Genomic DNA, 23,042 nt, shown 5'->3' with positions numbered 1-23,042 from the left:
CAGACTCACCATAAGGTAACAATCTTCTTAAAATTTCTCATTCCCATGCTCAGTTTCATTTGCATATCATTCTCATGTCAATCATGCATTCACAAAACCAGTTTAGTCATAAATCATATTTTAGACTCAGTGATGTACTCACGTTATCATCATGTATATTCAGCATGTAATCTTAGTTCCTTAGTGTTTTCATCTTAACCAGTCTCATTCAAGGAAGAATGTTCCATAGGGGGAGATATTATAATATCCCAAAAATCCAAACCAATGTTAGTGTCTTCTTAAGCTCATGCATAGTACATTATGGTTCTTTGATAGTTTTATGAGTTATTTTGGTGTATATTAAAGTCTCAAATAACTCCAGTTGTAGGATGAATCAAAATAGTCCTTACCGATTGAGTTTTCGAGAAGAATGTTGCTTTAGTCGACTTCAAATGAGCATATCCTTTGATCTACTCAAAATTTTCAAGTTCAAGTCCGACCAAATGGTACAAAACTAAATTAGCTTTCCAATGATACTAATTTTGCCCAAATTCAATACTCGGGTGAGAAGTTATGGTGCTTTTAATGTGAAACGGTAGCCCAACGTGATAAGGCCGAGTCATAGTGATGGAAAAATTCACATTTTTCATTTTCCAGTGTGCCATTGCGATAAGCACCGTGTCGCACTAATGTGCTATTTTGCATTTTTCCTCTTCCAGTGGATCAGTGCGATAGCGCTACATCGCTCCAAGGGCAAAATTCTTGTTTAGTGGGGTACCGCGATGGCGTCGCATCTATCCAAGGTTCCAGTTCATGATGGTCCCTTTTCCAGTGGCCCGACGTGATTACACCACATCGCGCTAGGTATCAAAAATTGGGATTTCCAGTTCTGAGTTTTAATTTATCCAAGGGCATTTAAGACCTTTCCTTTCACTCATTCAGTCAAGACACGGGATTTAAGTACCAATAGAGCATTATTTGCTCATTATTTCACAATTCTCTCAATTAAAGCATCCTTCTTTCAAGAACAAAAACCCTAGCCTTCAAAGTTCAAGATCAAATCTCAAGAATTCACAATCAATTCTCACAAATTCATCAACCTAGGTATGTTAAGTGTTCATCTATGGGTTTTTTTCAACCATGGAGTCTAAGTATCCAATTTTAGATTCAAAGCTATGATCACTACAAGTTATTATCATCTTAAATTGTGATTTTTACTATGAAATCCCATTAATTGTAATTCCTTACCATGTTTACATTAAATTGTTGTTGTTATTAAACCCCATGTGTTTTAATGTTGTTATTCACTGATTTAAACCTTAATTAGTGATCATGATGACAAATCCATGCTATTTATACAAGCTTTAAACTATTCCCATGCTTAGCTTAAACTATGAACATCAAGTGTTTGATGAAATGCCTACAAGAATGAATTTTGAATGATGCATTCATATTATCTCCCCCAAGTTTTAGTATTATTTTACTATTATTGCTATCTAGTCCTGGGGGTTATGAATACCCAAAAATATAGTTGTTTACTTAGTTTCAGTACCTTCAAAATAGTTTCAGAATCTGTTATGAGCAATCAATTTAGTCAGTTATCATAATCAGTTAAACTTAGAACAGTTCAGTATTCTAAGTCAGTTTAGTTGGGAGTAAGATTTAGCACCGAGCGAGCCCGACGATAGGGGCTCACCCGCCAGTTGGGGGTGTGACCTTTAATAGAATTCCTCGGATTCTAGAACTACATAGCCAGCGTAGGTTGAGATGTTAACTTTCCAGTTGAGGGTTGATTGCATTAGGGCCCTGCCATTTGAGGGTGCCCCTCAGTCCTTTGGGATAACTCTTTAGTGGATCAACACAGCCAGTGTTAGTACCCATGGCACAGTATTGATACCCTTCCAACTGTGGTCATAAATTAGACCCCACATTGCTCATTTGGGCGTGTCAGTTAGATGATAACTCCCACAGTCTCAGTCCAAAAATTAGTTCAGTAATTCAATTTTGGTTGCATGACCATAGCATGAAGATATCAGCTATTCAGTTATCAAATTTCAGTATTTTAGTTTACAAATTATATTCAGAACATGTTTATGCTTGGTCGCCCATCTTCATAATTTATAGATTTTGTGCGGTCTATTTAGTATTTAATGATATTTATTTAGTCAGTTATTATTCATGCACATAAAACCATGCATATCAGCCTACCTCATTTAGCATACCAGTACATTCAAAGTACTAATCGTATACTCGTTTCTTGCACTATGATGTATCATATCATATGTTAGAATGCTCAGTTCCTGGATCACACTTAGACTTTCCAGATTATCTGTTGTAGTAGTGGTGAGTCCTCATATTTCGAGGACAGACTATTTTTATTTTCATGTTTTTAGTTTAGTAGTTAGATGGAGTTAGTTGGGGTTTGTCCCATCAACTCTTATTTAATCAGTTTAGAGGTCTTTGGATATTTTAGACAGTTAGTCAGTTCTCAGATTTCATTTGACATTGTAAGACTTCTTATCAGTATTATCTTTTTTGTCTTATAGGCTTTATCATATTTATGACTTAAAACCTTATGGAATTCCTCAGTTATATTCCGTATATGATCTCTTAATATCAGTTTTAATTCATTGCTCATGGTAGGTACCAGATCTTGGGTTAGCTTATGGTCCCTCGGGACTATAAGTACCGTGTAGCACCCACGGTGTTTTCCCAGGGTGTTACAATCTTAAAACAAGAATCCTCTTTGGCCTTTCTCATCCTCTGCGAGAATGGTGTTGGTGGTCTTTCCTACACTTGCTTAGCAACTTAAGTTTTTGGGTACTCAGACTTTCCCAAATTATTAACATCTTTCAGTGAAACCTATTCTGGAACCAACTCTATATCTCCCTCCTTACTTTTCTTTGGAAGTATGTCACTAAGCTCTTTATCACTCCTCAAAGTGATTTCCACAATTTTATTTTGAGGTTTACTATCTCTTGGCAAACCACCTTGAGTCCTGGTATCATATGTTTGGGCTAGTTGTCTAACTGTTGCTCCAACTTTTGCTGAGCACTAAGTATATGTTTATGTATACGAAATAGGTTTCGAAAGTATTGATGAACAAGCATTAAAAATCTCGTTTTATGTTGAAGTCTTGAAGAAACTGTGGTGTTGTACCCTAAATATGAAATGTTTTCATGTGTTAATGTGATATTAAGTTTGAGAAGTTAAATGAGAGCATGATGTATGTAATTTCCTCTCTTATTATTAAAACCATTGTTTTTTCATGTTGTGGGTAGATTATACGGTTAGCTAAAAGCTTGAGTTTAAAGGTTTACTATCATGTATGAATTGTACTATTTTTATAACTAAATGAGAGGGTGTTTTCCTTGATTTATAAATGGTCATGTTCCCAATATAGAGATGTATGTAATTGATAAATGATATGAGCACCGTAGATAAAGTATTGAAGAGAGAAAATGTTTTGTTTTTAAGTACTTTTAAAGTATGAACTCTCGTCTAATTTTTATATCTTTTGGTTGGTCAATAACATGCTTTAAAATAAGAAGGGTTGTAGAGATGTTGTGGTATGAAATGAAGGACTTGCAAATATAGGTATAAAGATACCCTGTTATGATGTGCCCTAACAAAATAAAAGAGAAACAATTATAAGAAGAAAGCATGATTTTAAGAGTCTAAAATGGGGCTTAAGAGAGAGTTAGATGATTACCCAAAGAAGACATGAGAACTCATATCCCAAACCCATAATTTACTGACACAGGTTTCATGTTGCCCTGCGATAGGGGATTATACATTAGCGATGGCCTTGTAGCGTAGTAGAGATACAGAGACTCCAGCCCTTACAAAAAACTTGGGCTGAGGGATTGGCTGCCGAGTCAAGGGAAAATTCCATATAGCCCGTGGAATTACAGATTATAGGGTGTACCATCTAGCTCAGTAGAGAGATGAAGAGTTGAGTCATGATTTCAAGAAGATGTTTTGAAGCTCATTACATTATGCCCATGTATTTTTATTTACCTTATGTTAAATGTTTTTATGAAATGCTCTCACCTATGTTGTATAAAAATATATTATTTTGGATTGTCCTACATACCAGTACCTTTGTGTATTAACCCCCTAAATTTTAGGTTCTGAGGTCCAATCCCGTGGTCCCGCTAATTAGTATATCAATATCATACATTTGGAGTTGGTGAGCCTCACTTATTTTGGAAGGCGTTTTCCATGTGTTGATTTTATTTGATTTTAGTTCATGGTCCGACCAAGTGCCTTGTCCCAATTTCAGACAAATTATTGTTTTCAATTTAGTAGAGACTTCGTAGACCTTTTACAGATGGTTTTAGGTCTCTTATGAACTTATGTCCCAAATTGCTAAGTTGAAATAATAAAACCACCATGTTTCCAGTTTACTTCTACATTATTATAATAGATGAATTATGCTTATGATTACAAGGTGAGAGGTCTCTTGGGCCATCATGGTTTGTGATGTCCGTCGTGTCCAGGTCCTCTGTTCAGGTCGTGAAAAACTTGGTATCAGAGCATGGTTCATGGTCTCAGGTTGTCTACGAAGTCACGTCAGGTAGAGTCCTTTTTATGGGTCTGTAGTGCGTCACACTTATAATGAGGAAGCTACTACGCGTTTAGGAAGGTTTCTCTGTCTTCATGTTCTAGTTTGTGCTACAGAGTCTGAATGTCCCCTAACTTATGATTTCTTATATTTTAGAGATTGATTATGCCTCCCCATAGACCAAATGAGCAGAACACCCATGCTGATGATGTTCGCTCTACTCGTGGGATGTGGACCCGTAATAGAGCTCGTACTTAAGAATTTTTTGCTACTCCAGGAGTTTCTCCGGTCTAAACTAGTCCACCTCAGGCTTCTCAATCCAGTGTTAACCATGCCCAGCCTCCTCAGAGAGAAGTCTCGAATGTTGAGTTTGGGTAGTCCATCCATATGATTGCTCAACTTGTGGCTTCTCAGTCCCGTTGATTTGAAAATGTGATTTTATGCCTAGTTCATCTGAAACTACTCAAGTTGGCCTATTCATGAGGCTAAACCTACCCACCTTTACTGGCACAAAGGTTGATAAGGACCCCCAAGGGTTTATTGATGAACTGGAAAAATTCTTAGAGTCATGCATGCTAGAGAGGTTGAAGGGGTTGAGTTGGCAGCCTATCAGTTGAAGGACGTAGCAAACTAGTGGTATAATGAGTGAGAAGATTTTAGGTGTGGGGTTGTTGAACCTTTAGTGTGAGGTAAGTTTCTAGAGTCCTTCCTGTGTCATTTCTTTTCCCTAGGAGCTAAGAAAAACAAAAGCTGAAGAATTTATGAATCTAAAATAGGGAAAGATGAGTGTCAAAGAATATATATTGAAGATAACATAGCTGTCCCATTATGCTCCAGAGTTAATGGGTAACATGAGGGCTTGCATGAGGAAGTTTGCAACTGTTCTCTTAGATAAATTGGTCTTAGAATGGAAGGGAGATGTTGAACAAGGATATGGATATCTCCAGGTTATCAGTGGATATGCAACAAGTGGAGAAAGAGAAGAAGATCCAGGCAGAGGTAAGGGAAAGAAAGAGATGGGCTAAGATAGCTAGGTCTACAGATCAGAATGTCAGTAGCAACAAGGTGGTAATTGAGATAAGAAATGGTCTAAGAAAAAAAATTGTATCAATGCCCATTCTTCAGCTAGTGCCCCGATGCCTAGACCTCCACTTGATCAGCAGTTTCATAATTTCCACCTTAACAGTGGGTTAAGGATGCAAGGCAGTTAGTCTTAGAGGAGTGTATCTAAGATGTTCCGGTCATACCTGCATTGTAGGAAGTGTGGAAAGGATCATTCAGGAAAGTGTCGATTTAGTAGTCATGTGTCCTATACCTGTGGCCATCCAGGCCATATCAGGAGGGACTGTCCCTCAGTATAAGGAAATTTTAAAGGTTCCAAGTCTCACGTAAATTCCTCAACTCCACCATCTAAGGGTACAACTTCTGTTACTGGAGGTGGTCATAAGTGGTTGTATATTTTGTCTACCTATCAAGATTCAGAGTCTTCACCAGATGTTGTTACAGGTATGTTACAGATCTTTCTTGTGATGTGTATGTGTTACTTAATTCGGTGTCTACCTTGTCTTATATGACCCTTATGTGGCAGTTAGTTTTGGTTTTGAGCCTGAAAATATTCAAAAATACTTTTCAATTTCCACTCTCGTTGGTGACTCTATTGTGGCTAGGAGAGTTTATCGAAATAATATGGTGTCTATTTTTCATCATGATACTGTGGTCGATCTTGTAAAGCTAGACATAATTGACTTTGATGTTATTCTGGAAATGGATTGGCTCCATTCATGTTATGCTAACTTAGACTGTAGAACCACAAAGGTCACCTTTTATTTTCCTAATGAGTCAATGATAAAGTAGGAAGGATATTCTCTTGCACCTAGAGAGAAATTCATATCTTATCTAAGAGCACGTAAACTCATATCAAAGGGTAGTTTGTATCATCTTGTCTGAGTCAAAGATTCTAGTACTGAAAGTCCTTCCCTACAGTTTGTTCCTGTAGTTAATGAATTCCCAGAAGTCTTTGTTGATAATCTCCCTAGGATACCACTATATAGGGAGATATATTTTGGCATTGACATAGTGCCAAACACCCAACCTATTCTATTCTGCCATACAAAATGGCTTCTTCAGAATTTAAAGAGTTGAAAGAAAAACTAAAAGACCTTCTTAACAAAGGCTTTATTCATCCTAGTGTCTCTCCCTGGGGTGCTTCGGTACTTTTCGTGTGTAAGAAAGATGGCTCCCTCCGCATATGTATAGATTACCATCAGCTGAAAAAAGTCATAGTTATAAATAAGTACCCACTTCTTAGAATCGATGATCTCTTTGACCAACTCCAAGGTTTCGAGTGTTTTTCCAAAATAAACTTTCGTTCAGGGTACCATCAGTTAAAGGTTAGAAGGATGACATTCCCAAAACGGCTTTCCAAACTCGATATGGTCATTATGAATTCTAAGTTATGTTCTTCGGACTAACTAATGCCCCTGCAATATTTATGGATCTAATGACTAGGGTTTTTCTCCAGTTTCTAGATCTATTCATCATAGTCTTTATTGACGATAACTTGATTTACTCTAAGAGTAAGGATGAACATGCCAATCAACTCTGAATCATCCATCAGATTCTTAAGGATCATGAGTTATATGCAAAGTTTTCCAAATGTGAATTCTAGCTTAGAGATATTGCTTTTTTGGGGCATATTATTTCTAGTGGGGGAATTAAGGTTGACCCTCAAACGGTTAAGGCAGTGGAAAAATAGCCCAAACCCACAAATTCAATCGACGTTCGGAGCTTCTTAGGTTTGGTGGGGTATTACAGAAGATTTGTAGAGTGTTTTTCATCCATAGATGCTCCACTTACTAGATTAACTCAAAAAAATGTGAAATTCTTGTAGTCTAACTCTTGTGAGAAAAGTTTTGAGAAATTGAAAGACAAGTTGACTACTGCACTATTTTTGACCCTTCTTGAGGGTACAGTGGAATTTGTGGTTTAATCTGATGCATCCCAGGTGGTACTTGGGTGTGTACTTATGAAGCATGGTAAAGTGGTGGCTTATGCATCTAGTCAATTAAAGGTACATGAGAAAACTATCCCACCCATGATCTAGAGTTAGTGGTGGTAGTTTTTTCACTACAAATTTGGCACCATTATATTTATGGGGTAAATGTTGATATATTTACAAATCACAAAAGTTGGTAGTAATATTTTCACATCAAAAGAACTAAATCTCAGGAAGAGACGGTGGTTGGAGTTGTTGAATGATTATGACATGAGCCTGCATTATCACCAGAGTAAGGCCAATGTAGTGTCTGACGCCCTTAGTAGATTGTCCATGGGTAGCCTTTCTCATGTGGAGGAAGGAAAGAGGAACATGTTCAAGGATATTCATCTACTTTCTAATTTGGGGGTTCGGATTCTTGATTTCGAGAAAGGGGGAGTGTTTGTACAAGAGGTAGCTAAATCATCATTCTGTGCTGAGGTTATGGAAAAACAAACTAGGGATCCCAGTTTGATGCAAATTAAGGAATATGTTGGTCAACAAAAAGTAATGGCATTTGAAATTGGAGGTGATAGCATTTTGAGGTATCAAGGTAGACTTTGTGTGCTGAATGTGGATGCGTTGCGAGAAAGAATTCTTGATGAAGCTCACACTTCCAGGTATATTGTTCACCTCATCTCTAGAAAAATGTATCATGATCGTCAGGAGATTTACTAGTGGAATAACATGAAAAGAGATGTTGCTAACTTTGTGGCTAAGTGTTTGAATTGTCAATAAGTTAAGGTGGAACATTTGAGACTAAGTGGCACTTCCTAAGAGATAGCTTTGTCTCTTTGGAAATGGGATATGATCAACATGGACTTTATTAAAGGACTTCTGAGGTCCCAAAACCAATATGATTCCATTTGGGTTATTGTAGATAGGATGACCAAGTTTGCCCCTTTTTTTTCCATTGCGGACTAATTCTTTGGGAGATGATTATGCTAAGTTGTACATTTAACAGATAGTTCATTTGCATGGGTATCTAGTGACTATTATATCTGATCGAGGTACACAATTCTCTTCTTAATTTTGGCAATCTTTTCAAAGGGGTTTATACACCCAAGTAAACCTTAGCACCACCTTCTACCCTTTAATGGACGGACAAGCAGAGCGCACCATTCAGACCCTAGAAGATATGTTGAGGGCTTGTGTGGTTGACTTTAAAGATAGTTGGGTAGATCATTTTCCATTGATAGAGTTCTCCTACAATAATAGCTACCACTCAAGCCTCCAGATGGCTCCTTTTGAGGCTCTATATGGGAGAAGATGTAGGTCACCGATTGGGTGGTATGAAGTAAGGGAAACCCATTTGTTTGGGTCTGATCTTGTTCATTAGGTGATGGAGAAAGTGAAATTTATTAGAAAGCGACTTAAGATAGCTTATGTAATACCCCATATTTTCCTAGTCCAGTTCAGCCCATAGTACTTGGATAAGAGGCTTAAAGCCTGAAAATTTAACTAAGTGTTGGGGACTTAGCCTTATTTTTAACCTCTTAATGTTGAAGATTTTTAAAGTGACCTTCCCAGCCCCAAGATGTAAATTTTTGAGTTCACTCATGTTCAGGGGTGTTAGGATCATGTCTCGGTAAGTTTCGGATTTTTCAAACGAGGATTGAGGCATGTTTGGATTTTGTTTCCTGTAATTCAATATGATTGCATCGTGTCGAACCAGTTATAGAGATGAGCATTTTATCGCATCGCGCCAAGCCTTCAATCGGCATTCCAGTTACGCATTTAAATTCTAGAGGGGTAGTTTTATATTTTCCCAGCAGCCCAATTCGTAAAAACATGGGATTAAACTGTTGATAGGGCATTATATGCTCAAATTTCCCTAATTATCTCTCAAATAAACCCTAACCTTGCTCTAAATTCATCAAGTTAGATCATCTTCCTTTCAAGAAAACTAATAACTCAAGTGTTCCAATTCAAGAAAGTTGTTCTCTTTTAAGATTTGAGTATTAAAGGTATGTGTGATGTTCATCCATGGGCCTTTTTCACACATGAAGTCCAAGAATCCATTTTAAGTTTAAAGTTATGATTTTTACATGTTGTTAAGCATTATCTACATAAAGTTATTATGAACTACGATTTCAAATCATGTCTACCATGTGATTTCATTGAAATTTTTTCGTTACATGTTTGAATGGTGATCTTCGCATGTTGTATTCTTAAACCATGATTTTTAGTATTGCAATTATGTTAGTAGAATATGTTTTAACTATTCCCATGGTAAAGTCTATGAATTCCAAGTGTTCGATGAAATGCCAAAGAGAATGATTTTCCTATTATGGTTTTAAAGCGGTAACATGCCTTTATTGTTATTTTCATTCAGTGCTTGGGGTTATGAATACCCGAAATGTAGTAGTTTACCTAGTTTTCAGAATCTTTAGAATGGTTTCAGATAAACCATGATCCTTGTTATTTAGTTAGTATCATTTTTCAGTTGTTGGCTCGCTCAGATAAGCTCAGTTTAGTTCAGTAATTAGTGTCATTCAGTTGGGAGTCGAGTTTAGTATCGAGTGAATACAGGATGGTATCTTCCCCATCAGTTAGGTAAAGCCGTTATTAGTAGTCCTTGTATTACAAAACCACGTAGCCAGTGTGGGTTATGAGGAGTCACCCGTTAGTTTAGGCTTGACTAACTCCCAGGGGTCACCCATCAGTTTAAGACTGACTCCGCCCAGGGATCACCCATCAATTTAGGCTTTACCCTAGTTCTTCAGTAGCTTAGTGGATCCAAACACCCATTATTAGTACCCGTGGCACTGTACTGATACCCTTCTAACTGGGGTCACAGTTTGGACCCCAATCAGCTTAGAAAGGGGTATGTCGGTTAGATGATACCTCCCACAGTCTTAGTTCAATACGCAGTACAGAATTCAGTTCAGATCACTTGACCAAGGCATACATATTATCATCTACTTAGTTATCAGACTTAAATATTATAGTATTTCAGTATATTAGTCTTACAGATTACATCAAAAACATTATATGCCTGGTCTTGCACTTACAGTATTTCAGTTTTCATGCATGCTTATATAATTATCTCATGTTATTCAGCCAATCATTACTTTATAATCAGTTAACTCATGGATTATAGCCTAAACCCATCTTATATACCAGTATATTCAACGTACCAATCGCATACTCATTTTCTTGCGCAATGATGTCTTATATCATAGGTTCGGACACTCAGTTTCCCGACCGAGCCTAGACAGGATCGGTTAGTCTGCATCAACTGTAGTGGTGAGTCCTCATACTTCGAGGATGAGTTTATCTTTATTCGGTTGAGTTAGCAGTACAGTTATATAGTCAGTCGGAGTTAGTTAGGGTTTGTCCATCAACGCCTCAGTCAGTCAGTCTTAGAGGCTTTTCAGACACTCAATTAGATATCAATGTTATCATTCATGTTACATTATTTTAATATATGTTTCTTTCTTAGACTTGTGACTTCATTTATACATTTCAGTACTTAAAACCTTATGGCATTTTCAGCTATTTTCCACAAATGTCTTTATTATCAGTATATTATTCAGTGCTCGCAGCAGGTACCAGCTCGTGGGTTAGCTTGTGGTCACTTGTGATCGTAAGCACCGTGTGGTATCCAAGATGTATTTTTGGGGCATTATAGCTCAGAGTCTCCAAAATTCTTATGCTGATATAAGAATAAGGGAGTTAGAGTTTGAGGTTGATGATTGGGTGTTTCTAAAGGTCTCCCCTATGAAGGGAGTCATGAGATTCAGAAAGAAAGAAAAACTCAGTCCTTGTTATATAGGTCCTTATCAGATTATGAAAAGGATTGATGGAGTTATTTATGAATTAGATTTGCTCGCAAGTTTAGCTTCAGTTCATCCTGTATTTCATGTATCAATATTGAAGAAATGTATTGGAAACACTCTTTAGTTTTGCCTATGGAGGAGATTAGTGTGAAGGACTCATTATTGTATGAAGAAGAACTTGTATCTATCTTAGATCACCAGGTTCAAAAGTTAAGAAGTAAACAGATAGCTTCAGTTAAAGTGTTGTGGAAGAATCATAGAGTTTAAGAGGCTACTTGGGAGTCAGATAACGACATGCGTATGATATATCTGACCCTCTTTGTTATGGATGATAATATGGAAGGTATTAATTTTGTTCTACTATTTTCATTCTATGTAGTACTTGACATCATGCTTATTGTGTCCCGAGTTATCATTCAGGGATGAATGAACCCAAGAGGGGGATAATGTAACACCCCATAGATTAATGCTCTATTACTGCATCTAGAATGACCTTTAGGACCCCCGTATTGATGGTAGACCATGTATAGACATTGTGGAAGGTGTTGGGAGTATTTTAGGACCTCAAAAACTAAGTGTGTGTCACAAGATAGGGTCCATGCGATGGACGTGCATTGCATTGTTAATGTCTACCACCACTGGAATTTCTAGGCAATAGGGTGTGCGTCGCCTGCTTGGTTTCTATGTAATAGTTCATGCGTCGGCCATATGGTTTCTAGGCAATGGAGCGTTCGTCTCCCACATAAATGCTAGGTCATGGGTTGTGTGTTGCATGTCTAATGGCATGGCGGTGTAAATGCGCTTATGTTATTTTAAGGGCAATAAGGTCCTTTCATGTTCCATAACCGTCCCTAAACATCTATAGATGAAATTAAGGTCATTATTCACATTTTATCACTTACAAAAATCCTTAGTTTATCTCCTTAAGCATAAGAAAAGAAAACAACCTAGAGTTGAGAGATTAAGCCTCAAGAGTCAAAGTTTCTCAACGTTTCTATCAATCTAAGGCATGTGTCACCATCTTAAATCTTATGGGCATAGATTTTTATTTAAACAATCTCTATAGAGTATACGCGTATGCATATGAAATGGGTTTCAAAAGTATTGATGAACATGCATTAAAAATCTCAGTTTATGATAAAGTCTTGTAGAAATTGTGGTATAGTACCCTAAATCCAAAATATTTTCATGCGTCCATGTGATATTAAGTTTGAGAAGTTAAATAAGAGCATGATGTATGTAATTTCCTCCCTTATTATTAAACCCATTATATTTTTACATGTTGTAGGTTGATTATACGGATAGCTAAAAGCTTGAATTTGATGGTTTACTATCATGTATGAATTGTACTATTTTTATGACTAAATGAGAGGGTGTTATCCTCAATTTAGAAATGTTCATGTTCTCAATAGAGAGTTGTATGTAATTTATAAAAGATATAACCACCGTAGATAAAGTATTAAAAAGAGAAAATGTTTTTTTCATGTGCCTTTGAAGTATGAACTCTCGTCTGATTTTTAAATCTTTTGGGTGGTCAATAACTTACTTTAAAATAAGAAGGGAAGTAGAGATGTTGTGGTATGAAATGAAGGACTTGCAAGTCTAGGTATGACGATACCCTATTATGATGTGCCCTAAATAGAATAAGAGAGAAATGGTTAGAAGAAAAAAAACATGATTTTAAGAGTCTAAAATGGGGCTTAAGAGAGTGTTAGATGGTTACCCAAAGAAGGCACGAGTTTAGATAAATCATAGCCCAAAATTGTGATTTGCCGACACAGGTTTCATGTTGCCTTGAAATAGGGGATTATACGCTGGTGATGGCCTTGTAGCGTAGTAATGATGCAGAGACTCCAGCCCTTGCGGTAAACTTAGGTTGGGGGCTTAACCGCCAAGTCAATGATGGATTTCATATAGCCCGTGGAATTACAGATTGTAGGGTGTACCATCTAGCTCAGTAGAGAAATGAAGAGTTGAGTCATGATTTCAAGAAGATGTTTTGAAGCTCATCACATTATGCCCATATATTTTTATTTACCTTATGTTAAATATTTTTATGAAATGGTCTCACCTATGTTGTATAAAAATAGGTTATTTTGCATTGTTCTATGTACTAGTACCTTTGTGTATTGACCCCCTATATTAACAATTCTGAGGTCCAGTCCCGTGGTTCCACTAATCGGTAGATCGTGGTCAGACATTTGGAGTTGGTGAGCCTCCCTTATTTCGAAAGGCCTTTTCCATGTGTTGATTTCATTTGATTTTAGTTTATGGTCCGACCGGGGGCCTTGTCCCGATTTCAAATAGATTATTGTTTTCAGTTAAGTAGAGACTTCATAGACTTGTTATGGATGGTTTTGGGTCTCTTATGAACTTATGTCCCGCCTTGTTAAGCTGAAATAATAGAACCACCATGTTTCCAGTTTACTTCTACATTATTATAATAGATGAATCATGCTTATGATTACAAGGTAAGAGGTCTCTCTGGCCTTCATGGTTCGGGATGCCCATCATGACTAGGGCCTCGGTTCGGGTCATAACAGTATTATGTTTTGCTACTTAAACTATTTTTGTTGGTTGTTGCCCCAAGGGTACATTGGCTGAGTCTGCCACTTTGATTACAGGCATTACCAAAATTCAGCTTTTTTCCATTGCCTGCAAAGTTTACAAATTCAGGGTTTTCACCACACATGTCTGCAGAGTGTCCACTATTGCCATAAATCTCACACTAACCTGGTTTCTGGTGCACTGAATTCACTTGATTCTAAATTTGATTCACACCCAATTTGCTGAATTAGGTCATCATCTGATTCTGCATGGCTGACAATTGGGCGACTTTGGCAGTGATACTGTTATCTAATCCTCCCTGAACCCTTTCTTATTGAGCTTTTGTATATGTCACCATGCCAGTTAGGAATACCTTGAGCTATGTAGTTCAACAAAGTATATAGGTTATCATAAGTTTTTTCCAAAGCCTGACCACTTGTAGCAGAATCTAGAAATTTTTTCATTTTATGGTCAAGGGCTTCAACAAAGGTGTGACCTAATACCTCATTGGACTTCTGATGATGTGGAAAATCTTAAATAAGTCACTTGAATCTCTCCTAAGCATGATAAATATTCTCATCTGGCTTCTACTTGAAGCTTAAAATCTCACTTCGTAGCCTTGTAATCTTTCTGGATGGAAAGAAATGGATAAGGAACTTTCGGGCTAAGAGATCCTATGTTGTGATTGAACTTGTTGGCTCTGCGTTCAATCACTTCCTTGCTTCCCCTAAAATTGAGAAGGGTAAGAGTGTAACCGTTATATAATCAAGTGACAAACCCGTCGAAATAAATGTATCACTGATCTCTAGAAATTTTTGCAAGTGGACTTATGGATCTTCATATGATAGCTCGGTAAAATGTCCACTATGTACAAAAGCTCCAGCATATTATGCTTCAATTCAAATCTACATCCACCATCTGGACTGCGAATAGCAAAGGTCACATTAGTCGCAAGTAAGATTGCCACTTTGCAAACTTTCCTGCGGGCTGGTGGATCCTCATCCATGGGAGCAGAAATATCTTATTCCTCATGAATTTATGGGATACGGTAGAGAATGATTTCTTCTCTCCTCTATTGGTGAAAGCATTGCTCGAGCTCGGGGTTTGTTTCAACCAACTCCCTATCCCTTGATAGCTTACAAGCCTGTTAATCTATTTCCTAAAAATTCAAAAATCAAGATCAAGTGAATTGCACCAAAGAAAACAAAACATAAAATTAAAACTAAAGCAGTTGCCAATTTACAAGTCCCTGGCAAGGCGCTAAAAACCTGTTGTACACACGCAAGTATACGTGGTCCACCAAGTAATAAACTTTCCTTTTACAAGCCAAATATCAATGCCTCAAAGACTTGGGTTAAAAACTATCCTAGACTAGTCCAACTATTTAGATTAACCCAATGCTGATGTAACAAAAAGTAATTGTACGTTAAAACTAAGAATAAACTAAACAGTGCTATAAAGTAAATGGTTGAACAATTATGGGGAAAATTCCAGGACTAAGGCACTGTGAATAATCCTATTAATCTATAAACTTCCTTGGTTAGGTTGATTATCTTTGTTGTTGGTTCATAGGGTTCATACTATGACTATGGCCTTCTGAACCTCTAATCTATTATCTAACTTAGCTCCACAACTACATCGTTGAGCAGGGATACAAGAACTAAGTTAAATACATTCATATTTCATCCGGTACTTGAACTAAATAGAGCACATAGGTATATTCCTGTCCTTATTGCAAATTATAAATTCATTCAATTGGAAGATTACAATTTTATTCTATCTATCCCACGTTCTATCCTCTTGTTCCTCCTTCTGGGTTCACAAGATGATTATTCATGTATTCTAAGGGTTTTGAATCCTTAAAATAGTGATATCAAGGATAAATAAACAACCAACTTTGATAAACAGCCATAATCAAGTTAGCCGATCATTGACATAACTGTAATCACAACGAATGAATACATGTTAAAATCCATAAATAAATCAAATTAATGGAATAAAAATCCTAATTTAATTGTTCTCCAGCCTCTCTTCAAGTCCCAAGGTCATCCAAGGTGTGAAAAATAACAACTAAATGTCTTATTTATACTTGAAACAAGATTACCGATTTTAACACAGGTCTGTGCCACACCCTTATCCCGCCATATAGGAAGAGTGGAACATCCTAATTATGAACACTGGATTTAACATTCCTATGATACTTCCAAAGGTGTGCCATGGCGCTATCGCGGCATCTAGGAAGCGTGGCACGCTAAGGAGTCCAAAATGTTTAACTTTTGTCCAAGTTTGTCCCATGCTTTTATCCTTCAATTCCAAGCTTAGTGGTTCTATTTCCATGTGACTTCCTTCTTTTCCATTAACTATATATCAGCATGATCAACTTATCAAGCTTCCTACAATGTCAAACACCACATATTAGCGCTCAAACCAAGTTACAATTCAAGATGGTGGACTAGTAAAGAGCGTAGCTCAAGCTAAGAATACTAGTTTTATTCTTTCATTCCTAATGTTTTGAATCCAAACTCATTATTAGCACACCTTAAACACTACATCCACATAACATAACACTTATATGCTTATTTATATAAAAATCTACTCATTAAGCACAAAAGATTTCCTCAAAACAAGACTAAATAAGCCCGGATAACAACACTAAGGTACATAAATCTACCTCAGATCATTGCAAGAACACAAGAAGTATTCATAGATGAAAACATGATTATGAACTTACAATATGAATAAAACTCTAAAATCTCAACTTGAATAAAACCCTAGAAATAATGTTCATAAAATTTTAAGAATATGCCTTAGAATCTCAAAATATAATATTATAAAATATGAAGTAGTGTAAACTCATAAAAGTATGCTATAAGAGTATTTATAGACCAAAAAAATTCTATCCTAAACAAAATAAAAAATTTGGGTCGGTGGCATCGGATGATAGAAAGGTACAATCATGGTTAGAACCCACGATTGTCCTTGGGTGTTCATGGTTTGCTCATATAAATTGTCATCTTCACTAGTATGGCTCTCAGCACGACTTAATTTTATTAACCTAGGATCGTATAATGCTATTGTTTGATCATCCCACACTTCAACTTCTGAAACTTGCAAACCTAGAGTTCCTTCCTACGACCTCATTCTATAATCATGACTTCAAAGTACAATCGTGGGATGTTATCATCTGATCCTCTTTATACTTACCTTCTACAAGCTTGTTTTTAGCCACCCTTCCCACAATCAAATGGTACGATCATATGATTGATGTACGATTGTGGGAGATTCTCGTCTAATCAAGACCTAAAACTCATCCACTGAATCATATTACAGTACCTTTGGCATGACTGTGGTCAGACCCCATGGTCATATTTTTTATCATCTTCTATCCTTTTTGTCCAATATTTAGCACTTTACTTCTCTGAGCCATTTATCCTGCAAACACGTAAAAAGCCATCATATATGCATAAACATACCATTGTACTTGCATATATTTCTAGTTTTAGGTGTCTTATGTGTCGTAAATCTAAGGTACATTATTCTCTAACCAAAGATCCTTGCGGTGCAAATTTGTGTAGATACAAAAATATGGATAAATATATTTGCAGTGTTTCACAATATAGGTATAGAGCCCTTCCAACAAGTACTAGTCAAAGCTAAAGCCAACTTAATGCTACTAAAAAACTAGTTTGGCAAAATGATATCAAATTTAGTAAAATGTGTTTTCTACTCATGTTTTGATCCTTGACCGTGATTTGAGAGGAACAATGTGAGCATTCACTCAATGAACCAAAGTTATTCATGTGATTTGAGAATGACACCCTAGTATGATTCGCTTTATTGAAATTTAGGACTGATAATCCAAAATGTACATGGCAACGGATTTTGAAGGGAGTCTATCTACATTTTAATCCCACAATGAATAGGGTTTCAGAAGCATAGAATGTACGTATGAAAATTTTATCTTATCTAGTGGAGAGAAAGAGAGAGATTATTTATAAAATATTCTTGGCTTGAGTGACACACCAAAGCAGTTAAAAGAAAATATAGAAGTACAGATCATAGAAAATAATAGGGAAAACATAATAGAGCATACAGAAAACAAGGAGCAATAACAGTAACTAAATAATGTCATAACTGAAGCATAGAAAATAATAAAGAGTAACAAAAAGACAATGAAACTATGAGAAAAATGTTACTATGTAACGCCCCGATATTATTCCCTGGATGTCACACAGTGCTTAGGACCACAAGTGATCCCAATCTAACCCATGATACTAGCATAACTCATAAGCACTTATATAAATACATAAAACTGGAAGTTATAAGTGGAAGAGTTGTCTTCGCTAAATAAGTTCAATACAAAACTATTTAAAATATTTACAACTTGGTTATACAAAACAAAACTAAAAGTAAATAATCAACTCTGAATGACCGTCTATGAAGTCTCTACTAATACTGACTATAGGTAGATGGGACATGACCCCAGCTATCCCTAATTAATATGACTGAATAAAGAATGATGTTGGAACTATAGTCAACTTGAGTCCTCAAATCAAAAGAACCCATCATCTGCTAACTAGAAGCTACAAACTGTCTGACTATGATGTATGGGCTACAACTGGTACCTACATTATGAGACAATGTAGCACATAGACATATATATGGGTCAGCACTTTTAGAATGTACTGAGTATGTGGGAGTGAATGCATAAGTAACACGATGGTTGAATATTCATATAAACTTTCAAATGATGCATGCTAAGTGTAAATGACTCACCTCAAGCTTGAATAAAACAAAGGTTGCAAAATCATAAACATGAGTAGTGAAGCATAAGTATAAAATTTGTGAGCCATAAAACTTAGTTCTAAAATCTTTACTTTTATTCTTTCTTAGGGAGGTTTTTCTAACCGACATATACCATGTGAGCTATCATAGAGTCCAACGTCTTGTCCATGTCGGGGAGAGCTGTTCTACCCTTGCCATCGGAATAGAACCTTAACTTAAGTGATCACTATACTTAACCCATATTGGAACTTAAACCTATGGTGACAATTAGTTCTGGGGTATGTGACCTCAGACTCATGCCCATCTCGGTGCTAAATACTACTCCTATATTACTTATATGCTCATGCCCATCTCGGTGCTAAATACTACTCCTATATTACTTATATGCTTATACTTTAGGAAATCCACCTTAAAATAACATAAGGATTTATAAAATGAAAACCAATTATGCTTCTCTTTCTTTAAATCATAATCAAGACGAACAAATGTAGATTTCATATCTTATCTTAGGATCAAAAGATCAATCTTTGATTTAAATCTTGGTATAAAATTATCAAAGGAACTTACGAGCATAATCTTCTTAAAATCTCAAAACTCATACTTGCGACTTAGAATATGCATACTTAAATTCTCAGAACTTCGTAACAAAACTTCATGCTCAATAATCATCTTGAAATACTTAAACAACTTCAGTCAAAATAATAAAACTCAAATCATAATAGTAATCATTTAAATCAAAGGATGAATACATGTAAATCTTGATGCGCATAAAGCGTTAAATATCATGCTTTCTTTCATATAACTTGTAACACAAAATCAGGCTTAAAACTCAATTGAAAATCTTTAATCAATATTTCAAATCAAACTCCTGATATTCAACTTATAATAAAGAATAAAGAATCTTCAAGTCAAAACATAAATAGATGGGAACTAGTATGCACTTTAATACTTCAATCACTTTATCAATCCATAAACTCCAAATAAGATAATTTGGGTATGAACCCTAATTCAAAACAAGTAAATTAAATCTTAAAACCTTGCTTTGGGCACAAAGGTGAAAGGATACTCTTACTCATAAACCCCGCATACCTTAATTAGATGACTTCTTGGAGAAATCTTAAAATTGAAACTTGAATTCTTGAATTCTTGGGGAAGAAAGCTTGAATTTCTTGATCTTAGAAAGAGATTTTAAACCTTAAGACTTAGAGAATGAATTAGTGAGAGGAACCCTAATGTTGATATTCTTGGATTTGAATCTTAGGACTTGAAGGATGAATTTTGGGTCATGAACCCTAATTTGATGTTCTTGATAATGGAAGGAGGCAAGTGTTGTTAATATAGTGAAAAGAAGAGGAAAATAATGCTTACTAGAGGGTTATAAGTCGTGGTTAGGGATTACAAGAAGAGAAAAGACCAAAAAGCTCTTAAACTAAACTCTACAAACAATTCTTGGCAGTCTTTACGGTCTACCATATGACTCATATGGTTTGGGTACGAGTTAGACTGGCAACCCGTAAGTTGACCAGTGTGATACAGCTTTGACAGTGTTTCAGTATTTCGGCCATAACTTTTCACCCTGATGTCGGATTAAGAAAAAATTGATATAGTTGGAAATCTAATTCAATTATATATCTGTTGGTGGGTCTTAAGCTCAAAAATTCTAAGTATAACGAAAGTTATGATCGTTTGAAGATGACTATAGTTATTTATATCCCACGAATTTAGTCGTCAAGGGATGTTTTGACTTGTTCATGAGCTAGGAGATATTTGAGGACTTAATATATATCCAAGTAACTTATAAACCTATCAAAACATGAGGCTTGATTCTTGTGTCCTTCACTAGTTAGGATACGAGTCATATCTTACAACTCGTAACATGTCTCTACGACTCGTAACACCTTTCTCGTAACTTGGACAGAATCTTATGAAGCACATACTGCTTAACTTACGACTTAGCTTCTTACAACTCGTATCTTGATCTTATGAATCTTAAGGTCAACTCGTAACTTGTATGGGACTCATTTCATCTCACACTGACTTGGTTATGACTCGGTACATACGACTCCAAGAGTTGAGTCGTACCCTACATAGAATGACACCCATATTGGACTGTCTTAAGTACGAGTGCATCATACGACTTAAGTCGTATGATGCACAGAAACTTGCAAAGACGGAGTTTTATAGGTACACTTTTGAGAGGTTTAGAACATGAAAACTAGGAGTATTACATACTACTACTTGTAGGAACAAGGAAATGGGTACAATTCGCCAAACTAACACCAAGTCTATCCTGCTGGCAAGCGAGACAATATTGCTCAACTACCTATTAACTTTGTACACTAATCTGCTACCTCCATAATCTTCTATCTAAGACCATATCCTATGCGTTGTTTTAAAAGGCGTTTTCGGAGAGAGCCCAAAGACGAGGCATAATGAAAAAATGCACTAGGTCAATTTGTAGGGGCAAAAGTGCCGTGAAATATAAGCCTCATCAGTTTGGGCACGTATGCTTAGGTGAGTTTTTATTTTGGGGCACAAGCCCAGAACACCTCTCCTAACTAAAATTAAAATTTTCAAATAAGTCCTTAAATGGGTACCAAAAACACAGAGGTCAACTTGTTATTAAATTTTAAGAAGTTATAAAACTTTAAACTCTAACTATACTTTTATTCTTAGCCCTAATGTTTGTTTTTTCTCTTCATCTTTCACAAGGAAAGGGAGAAAATGGTTCATATGCAAATTACAAAGCAAAAACACATCATTCTTCATCACTTGCTCTTGATGTTTCTCACCGTGTGTTCCTACTTTGCTTATCTTTTATTTTTCAATGACGTTTTACTCAATTTAATAAGAGTTTGACTAGTTTTTCAAGGTGAGTAGTTCTTATTATTTTTTTAGTCAATTATTGATTTTGGTATTAATGTTTTAAGATGAGACGCTTCTATGTACATTTTCACTTTGTATTTTCTTCAAAATTTCTATAGTTCTATGTAATTTTATCTTTTTATTTATATTATATTAATAGTTAAAAATTAAATATTCTGAGAGCTTAGGATCAATGCATCGAGACGTACGTCTCGCCGTGTATCAAGTATAACGTCCCCCCTCATGCTAACGAAATTTAAATCACCATTTCTCGATAAGCTTAAATCTTAAGATGTGCAATCATTCTCTATAATAACATTTCAATATAATGACCAAGTTTTGTTTTAACCTCCAAAATATTTTCAACATTTTTCTATAACAACAAAAAAAATTGTCTTCCAATATAGTAGCATTTCGATATAACAATCGAAATAGAGATTCGACTGTTCTATACATTTTATATATGATATCAATTGTTTTCATCACTCAAGAAATGGAAGTACTCTAGAGTTATAGGGACGTACGAAGCATCCAACTTGCAGTCGTCTGAGTGCTGCCACCACTCAAAGGAAGCTAATGGGAGAAGAGAGGAGGAAACAAATCAAAAAGCTAACCATACTCCAGATATATAGTGCGTATTGACGTCATATATAAAATGATATATCCATTAAAAACTCCCCACTTAATAATACTACTCTACTTAAGAAGTTATTTGACTTTCAAGAAATCTGTTCAGACAATTTATTTAGGCAAGGGTAAAAATAAAAATTAAAAATACCTTTTGATTTTTTAAAAAAAATTATTTTTACTTGGTGACTTTAAAAGGCTAAAAAATCACTTATTTACTATTCGAGAAGGTAATTGTTAACCACCAGAGTTGGCATAGTAGTTCAATGCTATGTCCATTAAGCAAGAGGTTGGGAGTTCGATCCCCACCTCTGGTGAATGGAGCAAATTCTGTGGCCGGTTTCCTACCGCAAAATACGCTGATCGAAGAACGAAGAATTAGTCTCACGGTTGTCGATTGTGGATATACCTTGGGAAACAAAAAAAATGTAATTGTTGAGCATGTGATGTATTTTGAAGTCCAACTTGGATATGCAATAATTATGCTTCATCAATTGAAGATAAGAAAAACTCAAGGTAAAGCTTGGATATGCATCATCAATTGAAGATAAGAAAAACTCAAGGTAATTTGTTTAGAGAGAATTTCATTATTTTTTTTATTTTTTTTGTGACTTTCACATTCACTCGTATTTAGGAGTGGGTATATTTTGGTTTAAATCGAAAAAAATAAAAAATCAAATCAAAATTTAATTTTAGTTTCGATTTTTCGGATTGGATTCAGTTTGTAATTTTAAAATTTTGATTTTTCGGTTCAATTTTCGTTTTTTTAAAAAAAAAATTCAGTTAAACCGAAAAAATGAAATTTTATAAATAAATAAATAAATAATATATATTTTATTGTATAATATAATATAAT

The 23,042-nt window shown here is 35.7% G+C and overlaps 1 non-coding gene across 1 annotated transcript; it reads left to right on the top strand.

Moving 5' to 3' along the window:
• The first annotated feature begins 14,422 nt into the window (after nucleotides 1-14,422).
• LOC124886264 lies at nucleotides 14,423-14,529 on the top strand. The gene has a single exon (XR_007043350.1). It is a non-coding gene; the product is annotated as a small nucleolar RNA R71 (small nucleolar RNA).
• The last annotated feature ends 8,513 nt before the right edge of the window (nucleotides 14,530-23,042 follow it).

This window comes from Capsicum annuum, chromosome 7 (genome assembly GCF_002878395.1).
Source record: "Capsicum annuum cultivar UCD-10X-F1 chromosome 7, UCD10Xv1.1, whole genome shotgun sequence".
Classification (NCBI taxonomy): domain Eukaryota; kingdom Viridiplantae; phylum Streptophyta; class Magnoliopsida; order Solanales; family Solanaceae; genus Capsicum; species Capsicum annuum.
The sequence above is the reverse complement of the archived record's forward strand: the minus strand, read 5'-3'. Positions and strand labels throughout refer to the sequence as shown.